The sequence below is a fragment of the Mixophyes fleayi genome, chromosome 12 (genome assembly GCF_038048845.1).
Source record: "Mixophyes fleayi isolate aMixFle1 chromosome 12, aMixFle1.hap1, whole genome shotgun sequence".
Lineage (NCBI taxonomy): Eukaryota > Metazoa > Chordata > Amphibia > Anura > Limnodynastidae > Mixophyes > Mixophyes fleayi.
Genome location: NC_134413.1, coordinates 15508423 through 15528845, shown reverse-complemented (window position 1 = coordinate 15528845; position 20423 = coordinate 15508423).

Here is a 20423-nt window from a genome sequence, read left to right as displayed (position 1 = left end):
TTATTATCTTGGTTCTCAGCTTACACATTTGATCTCCTGGTTAGGCGATACACAGAACACCACTTTTGGACACTTCTTGGGCGAGTGGACGGACCTTCCCCTTGGAGCTTTGCAGGTTTTGTTAACTAAGCACAGACCTAGTAATGTGGCCCCTATAAGACGACAGGCATCAATTATTTAGGCAATATCACATGCTCTTATGGGAGGTGAAGGGTTAGACCCAGATACTCCCTTATGGATCAATACTGGTTTTAGGAAACTGGTTAGGTTGGAGCGTTCAGAGCTGTGGAAGGATGCGGGAATCCACCCTATTGGTCAAATATATATAGACAATCAATAAGCTACATATGAACAATTGAGAGCGAACTTCCCATTACCCAACAATCAGTTCTTCCGGTATCTACAGCTGAGACATGCACTGAATGCCCAGTATCCTGAGGGTTTTTCTTCATATGTCAGATGCTACAATTAAAAATATATCAAGATCTGTAGCGTCATATCATACAAGACTATTTCTGTGCTTGATGCCTTGTTATTGCCTCAGGTGTTGCCGAGAGGATTAGATCTGCTCAGAATATAATGAGAAGCCGATCTAGGGGTTCTTTCTGATGAGGAGTGGAATATGGTGGTGGGATGTACTAGACATGACACATCTTGTCTTAGGTTTCAGCAAATCCATTTTTACATTGTAGACAGAGTGTACTTAACACCAACCAAGGTGCACGCAGTGGGACTGCGCACCTCTTCGGAGTGCCCCAGGTGCGGTATTACTGAGGGCACATTTTGGCATCTTTTATGGTCATGTCCAGTTGTCCAGTCCTTCTGGGGCCAAATATGGGACTGCATTTTCTCCATACTACCTATGACCCCCTTGTTATGCCCTAAGATCTGTCTGTTTCGCACTACATTAGAAGAAAATTTAAGTAAACCACACTTCAAATATATATTTACCTTTATCTATGAATATCTGGCTGACTATAAAGGGTTAGAAATGAGCATATGTAGTGACGCAATTGTACGAACATGAAAAATTTGGTATTGGGAATAGCACATTTTTCCCGAAGCTGTTGGAAGCTATACATATTGATATTTATTCTTTTTAAGGCATATTTGAGAAGTCTTTGAGAATTTTTTTGTGATCATTATTCATCTCCTGCTCGTCCGCATGTAGCCTGTAGGCAGATCAGATAATTGTACAGCAGCACAAGTTATTTCAGGAGACGAGCGTGCAGATCTTGTGACCTCTTCGCTTCTGCAATTATGTTCATGAGAAAGGTAAGAAGGAAGCAAGCAAACTCACGCCCTTCAAAGGAAGTCGCTGATAGTTTTCTTATGGTGAATCAGTATCTTAATTAGCGTTGATAACAAAGTATCAGGGATAAAAACAGTTGGAGGTCTAACTGAGGCACTGTTCCATTTGTACAGTTTTGGCATGTGAAGACTAAGGGGTAGATATGTTAAATCTTCTAAACAGGAAAAGTGGAGGTGTTGCCCATAGCAACACCTCCACATTAGAGGGTTTAATAAATCTACCTCTAATGGTGGCTTTCTTTGAATCATGTGAGAGCTGTTTTATCAGAAATTAAACAGCCAATTTATAGTTTTGCAAACAATTCCTTATAGGAGCTCTGCAAGCACCTTTACTCACTGTTTAACCTTCCTTCAATCACTGGTACATACAAAATATCACAGTGGCCTAATTCCTGTAGGATTTGGCAGAGGAGCTGCCCAGTAATTCATATATGATCCCAGGGGCCATGTCTAGCACAAAGGCCCCCACGATACTCTTTGCTTCACTGAAAACACCTCTGTATGGCCACACACACACTCGTTGCAGACTCACGTGGCACCTAATCACATCTGCCTAGAGGCGTACGACGCAGGTGAGTTGGATACACCCCCCTATATTCCGGCTTCCGGGACTAAAATGCTCACTGTCAGGATGGCAGGATGGTCCCCTGTCTAAACAGTTGGGAGGTATGGATTTGTCACTCATTGCCTGCGTCTGTACCAGTCATCATTCTCAGAGGATCAATTTGAGACACATATGAAATTCACCGTCTTCTTAGGACATTAAATTAATATTCATTTCAACCATTTCAAGGTAGAATAAATGTTTGCAATGAGTAACTATGATAAGACCTGTCCTGTAACTTAGCAACTGATATAATTTAGTTATATATTTCGCATCCAAGACATCCTCTGTAATAGATTAAAATTTAGATGTTATTTAGGCATCTCCAAAATGAAGGAAGGCATAAGCTTTACCCATATTGTGTGTATACAGTAGAAATCTAGCTTCTGCTTGACTTTTTTTGTTTGATTAGAGGGGCAGCTTCGTTTCTTTTCAACAAAGAAATTTTTGGGCCAAGAAAACCGGGCCTAGGAAATCAAGCTATGACTTAGGGGGGTTCCAGTTGCCTGGAAACCCCCCATCTGAATCCCCACCTGAGCAATGAATCCTTCCTGGTGTCTGGCCCCTCCTCCAGCCAGCCACCTTACTCAAACACTCTGCGGAACATACTGATCCGGTCTTCCTTTCCCCTGCTGACATCATGTGATGTGGTTCGCGCACCACATGGCGAGTGCGTTATCCCACGTTTACAGGCAGCATGAGAGGCAAACAGAAGAGTCTGCCTCTCCAACACCGCAATGGGCAAAGTAGGTAAGTGGGCATGGGGGATGTGTCTCTTAATGTAAGGTGGGTGGAAGTTAATCATTTAAAGGTGGGTTGGAACTCTTAATATATTGGTGGTGTGATGGTGAGGCTTTTTATTGTATATAATATAATAGTGCCACCTTACTTTTAATTGCTTTAATGAAATTGTTTGATTTTATTTAATACATTATGTACATTATTATTAAATAATATATTATACTATATAAAGTATATTATATTATGAAATGCATTAATAAACATATATGTTTTTATTGGATTTATCTCTGCCATTTTTGTCAGTTTCCTTTATACATTTTTGCATGTTTCATTTATTGAGGATAATATAGAACTGCTTTTATCCTACCCTCTTTTTACTGGTAGTGTTTATATAAAAGTCGCAGAGTCTCTTTCTAGCAGAAGCCGATTATACTTTTTAGCAATTTTTAGTGCCTGTAAGGTATATTCTTTTTACTTTATTGTGTTGTCATTTTGGTGCCTATTAATTTAAGATGTGGTGATGGGATTGTTAATGTAGTGCTGGGTGACTACTATTAAGTTAATATCAGGGACTATTTATTAATTTAATGTTGTGGAAATAGGTCAATTTATTAAATGTGAATACTATTAATTTAATGTTGGGGCATTCATAAAATGTAAATGCCATTAATCTAATACCAAGGCTGTTTGCAGGGAGAGAAGCCTAATTATTAAACAGGGGTGCTATCGATTTAACGCTGGTGCTGGTTGGGGTCAGGGAGGCCTACAGTGTTGACTCATTGCTAGCCTTTCATATTTCATATACCTGTCCTTTTCCCAAACAGGGCCCCAACATTCCAGGATCTAGATATGGGAACTACTAAAATTAAGACATGACCAGAAACAGGTAGTGAAGGCTGGAAGAACATTAGGAGGAGCACGACAGTCTGCCAACTGTCCTGATGCTAGTGGGGCAATCCCAATTTTGGGTGACTGTCCTGCTCAGTCTTGACTTTGTTCCAATTGCAAGGATAGGCGGGAGGTATATCTCGCTTCACATTGTCACACTCATTCACAGCTCCTGATGGGGAAGCTACGTGCACCTAATAATAGTGCAAACGGCATTGCCCGTGTATGTGAAGGTTAGGTAAGCACTGTCTAAAATAATAGCCATGCCCCTTACATGCTTGTCATGACCACTCTAGTGGCGTAACATGGAAACCCCCACACTAGAAATACTACATTTGCCACTGGAAATACACAATGGAGAAATAGATTTAGAGTTAGGCACAGCCTGTGTCTAGAGCTGGCAGAGACTGAGAGACAGCCTTTACCTACACAGTTTGAATCATTTTACGCTCAGAACGTATGGGCAAAGGTTCTATTACCAGAAAAAAGTTAAGTGTGTGTGTATGTTGAAATGCACATATATCAAGATACGTCCAATTCAAAAAAAGCTGTATTTCTGCTGCACCAGGCGTATGTCAGGTATATAAATGTATATCGCCTAACGATAGCGTAGAGATGTGGTTTGACAGTGATAATAGTAAATGTGGAAGTCGCATTACCCTATTTGTAAGCAATATAGTGTCTTTTACACAAGAGAGGACAATTTCATGGCAGTGTTATTAATACAGGTGAACGTGCTCTGCAGTACAACTAGTGGAATGTTCTGTGCCATTTTGGGGGAATTTCATGAGGATTTAGAATACAATTCATTAGGGTCCCTTTCCTATACCAACAGTTTCCCATGTCCTCAATCTAACATCACATCTCTGTAAAAGAATCTAATCAATATAATTATCAATGATCAGTATTTTGTATGTTGAAAAATGTGTTTGCCCTGATATAAATGCTTCCTTGTTTACACCATAAGTCCTAATACCAATTATTTTAATAAACATGAAAGAAAATTACAAAAGAGTCATTGAGTTACAAACTACCAGCGGGGACTAAATAAAATATAGCAAACAAGTTGAATGTACTTAGTCCTCCACAACTGTGTTAGAGGCCATAGTGTTCCTGTTCCAGTTTGACAGCAGCCTCACATCTGTCTGTTCTGTTGCTGTTTGTCTATCCTCTTCTACTTCACACTTGCCTTCATATAGACATACATGCAATAGCCTGAGCTATTGTTAAAATTCAGACGTTCTGATTGGCTACAGCTTGTTCTATCCCCTCCCACTTCATCTTCTGCTCATCTGTACATAGCCAGTTTTTAAGAATAATTGCAATGGATGTTCCCGACCCCAGTCAAAAGCACCTAAAAAATATTTGGTAAGATGGTAAACCTAGGGGAAATTGATGGCAATGCCATTCTGGCAGCCTTGGTGATTTCTATCATAAATAATAAATTGACAATTATATTTTTGCTGCTTGACAATAAAGGTTAATCCATGGTGACAAGTATTTTTTAAAACACAGCCAATTTATTGACATGTTGTGCCTGATCCATTAAGACACGCAAACTGAATGTAAATTGACACACATAAATTGGGCATATACATGTCCATATTCAACTAGGAGTGGATCTGAAGATACGTCTGTTGTTGTATACAGGTCTAGCTATGCAAATTACGATACGTATCGGCAATTACATTCCTTAATGAATCAGGTATATAAAGTTAAGTTGTTCCTAAATTCTATCCCCCTCAAAAAACAGATGAGAATTTACTATAGTCCCAGGGTTAGAATATGAAAGATCTGCAACAGAGTACTTGTTTTCTATCAACTGTGTGTATTTCACGTCATCCATTAAATAAGTGGTTGACTAAAGACTTGTTAAGCATTGAGAAGATCTTACAATCCCCTAGAAATATATAGCACAGACAATAATGTCGAGCAATCCCGTGTATGGTGATTGTGTCATCTTATGCTTGTTAAAAGACAGAAACGCAGCTTGACATAGCCAGCAACACAGCAGGACTCCGTTATTCTTCATTACAATCTGAGACTTCAGTGTTATCAAGAACGCGGGATTGTGTATGTCCACGAGACTGTGAACACACAAGCTCCCACCACAATGATGGTAATTATCTTTAATTTTTTTCTAACGCCGACTCGGTAAAAGACACTGATACGAGACATAAAAGGATGTTTGTGGCTGCTATAGGGAATGGATCGGTGACTCTGGCAGCCGAGTATGTGGAAGACTTGTCTGCTTTATGCAGAACACTTCATGTGAATCTGGATAAGTCACTTTATCTCTGTACGCCTTGGGTACCCGCAATAGATTAGAAACTCTACAGGCGCACAGATTTAGTACGCCTGAGTTGTTGCACCTTGCATTTTACAATAAAAGAAAAAAACAACAACAAAAAAAACAACAACAACAAAAACCCCAAAGCAATAAAACAACACATTTGGTTTCAAGGATCATGGTACCGAAACTCATTACTATGAAAATGAACAAATGTGATATTTGGAAAGATTAGTAATGTGTAATTATTTATGTAAGCAAGCAAGACAAATTCCTCTCCGGCCAATGTTTTTTTGAATTTTGGACAATTTCCTACACTTAACGATATGCAGCAAATGGTCAACTGAAACAATAACTTTGGCAATCTCTTTAACTTTACAAATAATCATATTGAATAGATAAGGACATATTAGGTGATATTTGGAACAAGAAGAAAGACAATTTGAAAATATAAAGCTTCCTTCTCTTCAGGGGACCAGTATAGTCGGCGCACACTGAAAATTCTCAAAGGATAATCTGTTGTACGGACTAGGCTCTGATTGGTTAAATAATCCATTTGTTCTTGTTATTTCCTATTTAAGACTGTGCACATTTTCATCCAACTATGATGCGTTGAACAGATCTGTGTTCGCCTGGCGTTGAATGAAGCATAAACGGCTTTTTCACTAGGCTACCTTGATCTCTGACAGTCGGTGAGTACTCATGAGTGTTCAATGCAACAGAATGTGGACAAATGCCTGAAAACAGTGTATTTTATATAGCACAGTATTAACTGATTCAACAGTGGTTCAAACCATGGAAGGGTACACTTTTTTTTATTCTGTTTTTATAGATTTTTTTTATATGCAACTTTATTTTATTTTGTATAATCATTTTTAAAACACTTTCGGCACCAGTTGTATCTGAAATATCCACGGTGACACCCTGCACCAATGTTGTGGCTGGAATATCAACTCGTTTTTCATTGAACCCTGTAGAGGTTCTTCTGTAATTGCCGGAAATCACGGTGATGTCAACGCGCCACATAGCTGACAGTTGAATCTCCCGCTCGGGAGTACATTTTTCAGATCTTTTAAAAAAAGAAAAATGGAAGTGTTGCCCATAACAACCAATTGGATTGCAGCTATAATTTTTCTAATATATTCTAGAAAATGATAGCTAGAATCTGAATGGTTGCTATGGGTAATACCTTCCGTTTTCCCTTTAAGAAGATTTGATAAAGCTACCCCATACGTTACCCTGTGGATGTCATATATGATAGTTAAATGTACTTTTTGTTTGTGAAAGATTAATCGGTGTCATTTCCACAAAATTTGTAATCTGGAACCTAAACATTATTGTATATTTATATATATTGAAGAATTTATCCCAAGGTAGACTATGGACGATTGAGTCAATGCAGTATTTTATTTAATGTACTATGTTTGTTACTGCTCATGTTCCGGCTAATTATAGTAGATGTGTGTAGTCGCACAAATGTGTTGATGCCATTATTGGTGATAACAGTGCCAGAAAACTTTCTTATACTTATTTTGAAGGATTACAAACTAACATATTTAAAATTAACTTAATTACGTAAATAAGTGCATTTAAAACACTTATTTTGTTGCTGTTTATATTGCATTTAATGTTCTCATTGGCTATATTTTGGTCTACCCCTGTAAAGGTTCTAAGGATCTGATTGGCTACAGATTGATCTACCCCTGTGAAGGGTTTAATGCTCTGATTGGTTACAGTTCAGTCCAGTCCTGTGAATGTTCTATTGCTCTGATGACTCCAGATTGATCTACCCATGTGAAGTTTCTAATTCTTTGATTGGCCACAGGTCAGTCTAACCCTGTGAATGTTCTATTGCTCTGATAACTACAGACTGATCAACCCCTGTGAAGGTTCTAATGCTCTGATTGGCTACAGATCAGTCTAGACCTGTGAACGTTTTATTGGTCTGATGGTTACAGATTGGTCTATACCTGTAAAGGTTCTAATGCTTTGATGGTTACAGATTGGTCTAGACCTGTAAAGGTTCTAATGTTCTGATTGGCTAAAGGTCAGTCTAGTCATGTGAACAATCTAATGCCCTGATTGGCTAAAGGTCAGTTTAGACCTGTGAACGTTCTATTGCTCTGATGGTTACAGATTGGTCTACACCTGTAAAGGTTCTAATGCTCTTATTGGCTACAGGTCAGTCTACACCTGTGAACATTCTATTGCTCTGATGGTTACAGATTGATTTACCCCTGTGAAGGTTCTAATGCTTTGATTGGCTCCAGTACAGTCTAGTTCTATGAAAATTCTATTGCTATAATTGGCTACAGGTTGGTGCAAAATAAAAAGATAGCGTTTGCCATAACAAACAGTCAGATTGTGTGTTCAGTTCTTCTAGTTCAGCTTAGATGAAAGCAGTATGCTAATTATGGCCAATATTTGTTTCAGCAGTTTTATATATAAATGTTCCCAAATAGGTCCTCACGACCCAGTAAAATGTTTCTAAAATTGACGTTACTTTAAATGAAACGCACTGTAATAGCTTAATATTCAAACAAATCAGACCTTTGTGCTATCTTACATTTCCAGACAGTCTGTTTCAACTGTCTTGTACAGCGGTTCATCCAAGGCAAAAAGAATGATTTAAAGCATATAAAATGTCCCCACGGCATAATAAAATCTTTACTATCAACAGGTCACAGGAATTAAATCAATATACTCACACAAATACCTATAAAGATCTCATCACTTTCCTGTTGTTTCTCTCATTTGTTTACTGCTGAATAATTCCATCTATCATTATAGATCTGCTGATCAAGACAATCAGGATTACCCTGAATCTGATTAATCAGGTACAAATGATAAAATATACTAATAACTAATGATAATTTTTATCTGTCTTCATAAAGCAGAAATTTGTAACGTGCAGAGTTCCAACAAAAAATCATAAGCAACGTGGAACAACTCAAGACTGATATACATTGTAAACTGTGCATGCTAATATAATACAGTGTATACGTCAGACCTATTGAGGGAAACGGTGCATTGTAAATTAAGTTTCAGATCACAGGAGGGGAAATGTGTAGGGCTTTTAGGATACATTGTATACTTAGTTTCGGCTCCAATTAGGGACGTTGTTCAGCACTGCTATTAAACATTATATATTCAGTTTCAAATCAAATGAGGCACAAATGCTGGTCTGTTAATATACAAAACGAATTGCCCATTTTCCAGTTGTACTATTTTATCAAATACACTGGTTGATATCAAAGTGACATTTCTACACCTTGATAAGTAATGGTACTAATGACTGTATATTTAATTTCAGGTCATATAAGGGGAAGACTGGTATGATACATTATAGGCATTTCTAAATCTATTTAGGAAAACTACCCTACCTTTAATACAAGGTTCACTGATCCCAAGTCCTCTTAAACTTGACAAATAAATTATACGCACTGGAGAATCGGGCCAATCACAATGCACGAAATGCAAAGAACCAATCAGCAAGCATCAACAAATGTCTACAGCCCTATAAAGGAAGGATACAGTCCATTGGACACTCATTCTAACTATTCATCCTAACTAAACCACACTGACAGCTGCAAAACGCAGTTATTTTCTGCCCTTGTCATTAGTACCATTACTTATCAAGGTGTAGAAATGTCACTGTGATATCAACATGTGTATTTGATAAAATGGTCCAACTGGAAAATGGGTAATTCATTTTGTTGTATCTGAAAGGAAGTCAATGGTTGCACATTGCCAAGAAATGCACAACGTCTTTAGCCATTCACACAGCAAGAAAGAGATATATGTCACAGGAACATGTGTCGGTGGCAATCAATGTAATAATGAAAGTGAGCACATTGTTTTCAAAACTTCCTCCCAGGGAAGAGAAAATCCATTATCAAACAAAATAAAAATCTAATGCAAATGAGGCAGGCATTTTTTGGAAAGAGAGGATGAATAGTCACCTAATTGTGCAACTTATGGAAGAAAAGGGTGTAAGGATGCATGAATTTCCTTATAGTACTTCCAACTCGCCGCAGTATTGCTATATTGACAATAAATGCATGGCCACTGGACAGAATTACAGTAACAAAATGTGCCATTATCTACTTTATCTACTGTCCATTTTCTAGTGTATTGACTGTAAGGGTGATTCATTAAGGAAAGTAAAGCAAAAAAATTAGTAACTTTTGCACCCTGGCAAAACCATGATGCATTGGAGGGGGGGTAAATTTAAAATGTGGGGACAGATTATTAGTTTTTTTCAACTTTTTAATTTCAGTGTAAAAATAAAGCTATCAAATATTTGTGTGCTACATAAAAAACTAGCCAGTATTTAACTTATGTGCAAAGTAATAAACTAATTTGCACCCCTTGCATTATAACATAATTTGTCCCAAAAAAAGTCACTCCTTTTTTGCCTTACTTTCCTTAATGAATCTGGCCCAATGTGTCTGAGCGGAGTCAGATGGTCCCAAAAATGTGATGTTATGGAAAAATGGAAAAATGGACTTTATTGTGATAGGTGTAACATTAGATTCTTTTAGAATTAAGGAATATTCCGTGACATTTAAAAGCTGGAATTCATAAGATATTAACCTGTGAATAGAACTTTGTTATCATAACTGTATACATTTTCAGCATAACCCTCTGGCGTTAGGTTGACTTGAACACATAAGAGATCACTCCCAACACACAAAACTGCCGAGTCACAGTACAAAATCCTTGTTGCCTATGTCACGTGCCGCTATTTGTATGAGTGCACATAATTTTACATGATAATTGGGACAGGTTGTTAGTGTTTGCTCCAAACAATGGGAGTTGGGATAGACGGGGGGGCGTATTTGTTTTTTCTGACCGGAGAAAAATAAAATGTTATTTTGCAGTTATATTGTTAAAGTGGCAAAAAGCGTCTGGTTGTGTACATATTTAGAGGAGTTCCTTGCATTTATTAAATCGCGAATCAAAGATCTGACCTACCAAATAGAAGCATATTGTAAAATTCTGGAGTTCCATACATTTCTATTAACAATAGGCGCTTTAGATGACAGTTACCTTTGTATAAGATCAGGAATATTGCCTCTAACAGATACATTTTACCTATGTTTCCTACCTGTCATCCAGGAAGAGTACTGTGAAAAGAGGTTGGCATGACGTGATGAGGCACTTTGCATCATCAAATGGGCAAGGCAACCTGTATCTGTATTTTATTTCAGTTTTTATTTCATCCTTTTTGTGGTTTAGCAAGTTTGCCTGTTTGATTTTTAACTCTTTATTATTTGCTTGTTTACTAGTGTCTGTAGGCGGTATTAATCCAGTGGGTTTGATTGATGGTTCTGGCTCCTGGCCTTTTAAAGACTTTCCAAGTTTGAGAGTTTGAGAAACAGAAGAAATGGAACTTCACAAATATGTCTTCTATATTAGACCAGTTCCATAGCAGATTTATAACAGATCATTCTGGGTTTTCATTCTGATTCAAGATTCCACATCATGGAGCACCTACCTCCATAGAACAGTTGCATGGAGACTGTATTAGACAATGATAACAAAATAATCCTGCATCTCAAACATTTCTTAAAGGGGTTGCACTACCCCCTGCCTGAAAAAAGTAAATTGCCTTGTATGAGGTAATTGGTCATTAGAGATTGCAAACTATCTGAAGCAAACGGATGTACCTGGCCAGAGGGTGTATTGTAAATATATATGAGGTGATCATGTGATGCTCATATCCAATCAAATTGACCTTCGTCCACCCTCTTCAACCTGTGGGTCTCCAGGTGTTGTGAAACTACAAGTCCCATCATACCTTGCCAGCTATCGGCTGGCTATCTGCTGGCAAAGCATGCTGGATCTTGTAGTTTCACAACACCTGGAGAGCCACAAGTTGGTCAGGCCTTGTATCTGAGATCTCCCACAGCTTTACACTTCCAAAAATGGAGGCCATGGTCATGTGATAAAGACTAACCAATCATAAAATCTGTATCCAGGCTGCTAATCTCTTCCAGAATCGTACGAGATCACTGAACTGTTTTGTGTGGTAGAAATACTTGTTACTCTATTTAAGGCAGAAATTCAACCTGCAATTGATGTAATGTTTTCAGAATTACCATGGGCTTCCTAAGTTCATTGTGTAAAACCAGTTGTACACTTTTCACTCGTTGTTTTTTTTAATATCATTGTATAGAAAACTCCCACAGTCCTTCAACGTCTCCCATTTTGTTTACTGACATAAAGACAAATAATTTGTACAGTCCCACGGCACCTTTTCACTTCTGCACAGCGTTGTCACCCATGCAGACAAGCAAACCAAACAACAGGAGAATGACATTGGAACTGGTGATAATTAGACATAAACAATGTCAAGTACATACCCTTTAAATCGAGGCCAGACATGTATATAGCGGTACGGTATTGTGTTTCCCCACAGAATGACTGCTTGATAACATTGTAGCTCTCTCTGAGCAGTGAGTTGTAGAACACAGACTGCACCAAACTGTGAATTTCAGCTGAAGAAAGGAGATAATGACCCTGAATTTCAATCCACGTATTATCAGAAGCAGTTACCATTCATATCTGAAAGAAGAACGCAGCAGAGGGATACAGCGTTTTGCCACTTTCCCCTTCCATGCTTTGAATATAGATGAGGAAAGCACACTGAAGGTTTTATTGATTTTGAGGTTTGAATTAAGTATATGTGCAGTTCTATAATGGCAATGTGATTACTTGTCTACAATCAAAAATGTTTTTTTGGGTTTTTTTTTAAAATCATAAATTAGGGGTCAAAACCCTGGATTGATCAGAGATAAATTGGATACTTTGCTGTTACTTTACTAGTCTTAGGTCTCAGTCACGGAAATTATTCTGCCTGGGGCGTTGAAATGTTCCGTATAGCGAGAGGGGAATGAATTATCCCCCGTTATCCCTATATGCAACTTGCATTAGGAAATCCTTATGACAAACACGTTCGTATCAATATTCCCCTGAAAGAAACGTGAGTTTATAAAGCCTCAACCTGTTTAACGTTACCGGCTTGCATCGCTATTGATACGCCGCGGGATACCGTTGTAGGGTTGTACGGAAATGATTCTGAATCCAATCCGTCAATGATAGACAGCACAAACAGATTCTTCTCGCATCAAACTCCTCATTTGTTTCATTTCCCGGTATTTACAATAACGTGTGCATTGATGTGCGCATCTCATTTTCTGCATGTCAGTCCCAGCGCTCTACGCGGAGATATCATCTATATCACATATGAACGTCAGTGTGAAAATAAACATTCGGTAATACAATCTTCCAGCTTATTGGAAGATCTTTAAAGCAGCAGCTATTGATTGTCAGATGTTAATTCACAGGATACAACGAAACATCAGCCAAAGATATTTTTCCTCTTTCTGCAAACGCAATGTCACATGGACTTGCTTGACGAGATAAATTGATCAATAAGAAAAATATTGGAATGTTGTATGTTTAGGCAGCAGTGATAAGGCAAGACACATGGGCCGTAACTAGGGCTGTGCTATAAGGGTTGACCGCCCAGGACGCAACGCTGAAAGGGGGCTCAGTTTATGAATATTTTAGGTTTATTTGGTTAAAATTGAGGCTAGAGAGGGCAGCAATTTTCTTTCTCGCCACAGGCACTAAATTTTTTAGCTGCGGCTCTGTGCCACCCCCATGTGCAGAATTTGGCTTGCATCACACTATAAGGAAACTATGAAATAATGACATAGGACCCCACAGAACTACCCAATCACATTAGAAGGAAACTCAGAGCTCTGTCTCTCACAATGCCTGGTTAGAATATGACTAAGATCTACTGCCCTATTGAGATACTATGGATTACTGCACTAGACAAGTTTGCACCTAAAGAATATTAGTAATTAACCCTGAGAATTTGTTTACATAGTTTATAGCAGAATTACTAGACCTCAGCTTGATTCTGCTTGCGCCTACTTCATCTTGTTGCTGGTGTAGGAGGTGACGTTTGTCAACAATATATTTTGTCTACAAAATCATTAATATCATGGTGGCGGAACTGATTTTGGATGCTCACATTTTTTTAATGCATGCACAAAAAATTAGGAGATGGACAACAAAATAAATTTTGTAGCACAAACATCATTATGTCAAGCAAACATGATACACATTGGTCATTCCAAATTGTAACCACAAGCTAATGTAATAGCAATATTACAAAACACAAAATTTATTTTGTAACATGAAATAATGCGTTGTTTCACATTTACTGAAATAGCAGCACATACAATCAATATTAATTACTACTTTCTGCTATGAGCCATCACTTCATTTTTGCTTATTAAATGATTAGGTATTTTTAGATGATGGATTTAAATGACAGAATAGATAGAACATTTCACAAAATACATTATGTGCAAAGTATCTGTCAATCCATCCAATAAGTCATTTAAAAACTAAGTTCAGTTAATTTAGAAAGTGTCCCTCCTCTAGCTTTCTATTGGTTTCTGTAATCTGTCGCTCAAATACTTCTCCAGTCTCTCTTAAATGACATTAAGGGGCATATTCAATTAGCTTTGTGGTCCACGATTACGTGCGGCTGCGCATGTAAAGTGACAATACGGTACCGGAACATCGCAGATTTCCCTTCGCAACCCTATGGGGTGCGCATGAAAATCTGCTGTGTTGCGGTAACGGGACTTGTGCAGCCACGTGTAATCTCGGACCGCAAAGACAATTGAATATGCCTCTAAGAATTCAACAATAACTGGCTTTTTTTACTATGCAAACACACCGCTTGCACGTTAAGTAGTTGCAGCGCAACCATGCAGCCTGTAGACCTCATTTACAAAGGGAGCTGTATATTCAGCACCGAAAGCTGTGGTTTTCCACTAGTTCGGCTAGAAACCAGGCGAGACCCAGACAATTCTCCCAGAAGGCTGCTTACTAGCCTCTGAAGTGGGCGAGGATGTTCCGTAATCCTGTAAAATGCATCCTCAAGCCCTGCCTACATTCGTGTACACTGAGCGAGCAGGGTTGTGGTGACGTGATTTACGACATCATACGTCTTGCCCAGCCCAGTTATTGATGCAAATTATGTCCTCAAGCCTCACTCACTCATTCCTTTTATACCTTCTCCCAGAAGCTAGGTATGAAAATTAAGCATTATGCTTTATCTCATTTCAATAATCTTGCTCTGCAAAATTAAATGTTGTTTTTGAACTGCTTTGCACTCTGCAAAGAATATGGGTATAGTAACAAAATACACTATGAATTCAATCACTGCAAGATCCCTACATGGTGTCCTCTAATGGGTTTCTCCAAATGTCATTAGACTGCTCTTTGCTATTTCAAATGGCTCAGTGTACAAAAATCATATTTTGCATGTAAATAAATGACAGCGTAAACAGTTCTTATAAACTTGACACATCTGTTTATGCACTGTGCACTGTATCTCCCCCCTCTTGGCTCCCATAGACGTCCCCAGATTTTTCATTACCCACGCACACAGAGGACCCATTTAGCAGAATATCTTGGTATTTCAGCTGTAAGACATATGGGTACACACAGCACTTCATAGTACCAGCGTCAGTCGATGTTTCAGACGTTTAATCGTACAACCTATTTGCTACAGATGTGATTGAGCATTAAAATCTACGCAAGACAAGGAAGCTGTTTATATGTTAATTTCTTGAATACATTTTAATACTGCTGTAGTACGAAATAAAACTGCTCTGCACGGCCCCTTGGGGAGTTGGCTGCACTTTTAAATTGTATGCATAGATGCTGCATTTTATAAACCTTCAGTAAACTTTTTGTTGCTGTTCAGTGACTCATAATCCCAGAACATACAGTTATTAATCTTCGTTTAGAGAAAGCTTTTACAGTACAGGGTAAGGTCATTAATGTTAAATTGTTGTCAAAATATATTTTTCCATATTATTCCACATTATTCCTTATTATTATTATTATTATTATTACAAAGGCAATATATGCCTAGATTGGTAGTTGAAAGGAGACTACATATCCGATCATCCCCTGGATTGCAAAGTAGCTAAAGCAATAAACATACATGCAGGGCACAGACACATTACCAGGTATAGACACAGCAGGTGATGGCAAGATATGCCACACGGCAAATCCAACGTTCCCGATACCCTTCATCTGAGCCCCTGCCAGTCCTTAAAGGGATATCAATGTGAAGGGTAAACTGCAAAGAAGAGGCTCTTATGTGACTCAACAAGGTCTTGTCCTACAATTTACCGCTATATGAAGCGGGGAGGAGAGAACCAGGCCCCACAGCTCACTAGTTCTCCATGTAGCGGGCACCATTATGTCCAGGGGCCCCCGGTGCACGTCACCTGCTGCACCAGTGGTAGTTCCGCCACTGTATTGAACTAAGTGTAATATTATTACTATAGTCTAATCGGGTTATGTAAGTTCATCACCCAGCCAGTACTGTTGATAATAAGAATAATAAGGACCTGAAAGAACTGTAATTGGCCGACAATAAAACAGGACTGTTGTAGTAAATCCTATGGGCACCACCACAGCTGCAACGCTACCTTATTGACTGTGGGATGGAATTAGCGAGTAATTCAGAGTGGCAGTATATGGATGGTGTCATACTGCTGCCATCCATACAGTTTTCCATGGTGAGCTGTTATCAAAGGTCTTTATAGGGCAGAGGAGGGGTATTGCCAGCAGTCTAGAGCTGCAGAAGTGCTAGGCATGCCTGTGTTCTGATTGGACCTAGGCCAATGTTAATAAATACAATGTTCTAGTTTTCCCCATATAACCTGTGTTGTTACTTTGTGCCATGGATGAGACAGGCAGGAGTTCTCCCAGGTCGACCCTTGATGGACAAAGTGGGGTGGGCACTTTCACCCTCCCATATAATCATAAATCAGCCAGGATGTCACATTCCCGGGACACCAGAGTCTCCCTTCAGGAGAAAATGCAGAATTTCTGGAGCGGTGTTTCCAAGTGCTGGGTTTCAGAAAAACAAATAACAAAACACTGCTGCAATAATAATAAAAATAGAATGTATAGTATATATATATATATATATATTAATGTATGTTAAATTAAAAAAAATGAGGCATGAGGAAGCTGTACATTAAAAAACCCACATTAATTTTTATATCTTTAAGACAACTTATTATTAACCAACACAATGAATACTAAGCTCCCCTCACATACAATTATATTTAAACACAAATATTATAATTAGTGTAAGAGTTAAGTAACTAGTGCTTCACATCGCACCCAGTAGACAGAAAATCACAAGTTACTTCATTTTACTTTTCTCTAAAGTCACAGAAACACTAGAGCCAGAAGTGAGAACAATAAGGGCAGCCATTTTGTTGAAGCTAAAGTTCATTAAAAAAACTTAGGCAGATCCCAACAAAATGGGTCTTGCACTGTGGACTGTTATAGTTTTCTTTAATGCAGACATGAGGTGGGGGCTCTTAGAAGCCATTTCCTACTTCTAAGCCACAGAACTGTCCTGATTCAAGTGTAGGGGAGTTTCTTGGAAACTGGAATCCCCCCTGCTTATATCCATAATACTATGAAAACGGTGCTCTCAGGTCTTATGTGCCAGGTGAAAAACTCCAAGAGAAATATATATCAAGCTGCGAGTTTGAAAAAGTAGAGTTGTTGCTTATGGCAACCAATCAGATTCTAGCTGTCATTTTGGAATGTACTAAATGAATGATAACTAGAATCTGATTGGTTGCTATAGGCAACTTTTCCAAGTGTTTTATTAATTCATTGATGTTTCGGTCCTGTGTTGGACCTTTAGTTAAGAGTGAAATGTTGTACCCTAGTAGAGATACTAATTAGCAATGTTAACATCATTAGACCATTTAATTAAAACCAATCAGAATTATCATTAACACCACCGGTGCCTCCAGTCACATGGTTACTGCAGAACCAATAGAGCAGCACCTACTGCATGTGTTATAATAGCTGAAAACAAGATATACTATTATGAATTGATTGCAATGAATCATCCCTTCATAAATATAAAACCACCAAAATGAGGAAAGATGCATAAAATGTTGGTTAATTACCAAAACCTTATGGCGTAATAACCTCACAAAGTCTCTGATCATGTAGCTTTCTCTTAATAGAAAGCCAATGAAGTAACAATCAATATTCTCTTAAATTAAATGTATATTTGGGGGATTGCTCATCCCATTTCATTAGGGTGAGCACCCAGCATTTACCCATCAATCATTAACCCCTCATCTCCCATCATTAACTATTTTTTTTTTCTGTTTTTTTAAAAGGCTATTGAGAATGTTGAATATATTGTTACTGATTCAAATACATTGATAAAATAAATACAGAGAATGATGAACGTTTGGAACATTTATGAACATGATGAAGAGAGACGGAGAAGAGGAAAGTGAGGGGGTGGTGGGGGGGTTACATCGCTGGCGGCAGCGACTAAACAGCTCTCACCAGTCTGAAGCTGGTTCTGTCACTCACCTTCCTGGTTCCTTCTAGCACCACTGAACATCACGACATACAAGTAAATAATAACGGGAAGGCAAGGTCAAAGCTGCGTCAGCAAACTGTCCTTCAATATCAAAAAATAAACTTTGAATTATTAATGATCATGAATAAAGCTGCACAATAGCCTGGAACATAGGTTATTCTCCTAGTATACTCTCTTAAATTAAATGTATAGCATAAGACTGCTCGTCACATTTCATTAGGGTGTGCACATTTTTTTTAAAGACAAATATTCAACAATCAATCATTAACCATTAATCCTCCATCACTGATAATTCACCCTTAACCCCTCATCTTCCATCATTAACCCCTCATCTTCTATCATTAACCCCTCATCTTCCATCATTTACCCTTCATTCTCCATCATTAAGCCTCGTTTGTCACTATGCTCTATTAACCCCTCAGCCTTCATCAATCATTAACTCTTCATCATTACAGCCCATCACTCATCATTATACCCTTATTGTCAATCATTAACCCCTCATCCTCCGTAATTATCCAGCAACACGGTGGCTTAGTGGTTAACAATTCTGCCTCACAGCGCTGGGGTCATGAGTTCAATTCCCGACCATGTCCTTATCTGTGTGGAGTTTTTATGTTCTCCCCGTGTTTGCGTGGGTTTCCTCCAGGTGCTCCGGTTTCCTCCCACACTCCAACAACATACTAGTGGGTTAATTGGCTGCTATCAAATCGACTCTAGTCTCTTTCTGTGTGTGTGTTAGGAAGTTTAGACTGTAAGCTCCAATGGGGCAGGGACTGATGTGAGTTCTCTGTACAGCACTGCAGAATTAGTGGTGCTATATAAATAGCTGATTATGATGATTAACCCCTTTCATTAACCCTTCATCCTCCATCATCACCCCTTTTTCATCGTTGGCCTTCATTAACACTCACTCCTAATTATTTTTCATTAACCCTTCATACTTCATCAATCATTAACCCCTCATCTACTATTATTAACCCCATTTCAACATCATCCTTCTCTGTTAGCCCCAATTTTATCATCATCATCATTCTAAATCAGTGTTGGCTAACCTGTGACACTCCAGGTGTTGTGAAACTACAAGTCCCAGCATGCTTTGCCAATATATAGCAGCTTATTGCTGGAAGAGTATACTAGGACTTGTTTCACAACACCTGGAGTGTCAGAGATTAGCCAACACTGTTCTAAATTAACTCTTTCTCCAGAGCCCCTGCCCAGCTCCAGAGGTGAACTGATCACACATCATCCCCACTAAGTACAGTCCGCGTTGAGTATCTGCAGAGAGAACTGATCAGATTCTCTATGAGCAAGTTCAAATTTAGCTCCTGAGTAAGACGTGCTGTGCGCACAGCATTACGGGTGGCAATTAGCTGCTGGTGTCGGAGCAAAGAGCACATTATAACCCAGTTTAAATAAAAAATAAAAAATAAAAGTTAGGAGAAAGGTGCTGGGCCCGACATTGGGGTGTGTGTGTGAGCACACCTGGCATACCCTGTGTATATGCCTATTATGTGTATCTGTCCATTGTATGACTAAATAGATATAAATGCCCACAGGTTTCCTTAATAATATGTACAAAGATGACACACAACTGGAATTACAGGCACATGATAATGTTAACATTTTCTCTTATCCATTAACCATGGAGGCAGCCATTTTGTGCCCTAAACCAGTATTCATTAGAATGCAGCATGTAAATTCCATAGGAATATTGGTCCAGCCCATACAATGGCTGAATGACTGTAAATATGTGATTTGGGCTCAGTGGTTCGCACTTCTGCCTTACAGCACTGGAGGTCATGAGTTCAATTCCCGACCATGACCTTATCTGTGTGGAGTTTGTATGTTCTCCCCGTGTTTGCGTGGGTTTCCTCCGGGTGCTCCGGTTTCCTCCCACACTCCAAAAACATACTAGTAGGTTAATTGGCTGCATTCAAAATTGACCCTAGTCTGTCTCGGTCTGTGAGTGTATGTTAGAGAATTTAGACTGTAAGCTCCAATGGGGCAGGGACTGATGTGAGTGAGTTCTCTGTACAGCGCTGCGGAATAAGTGGCGCTATATAAATAAATGGTGATGATGATGATGATTAGTGCACCAAATGTTTGTT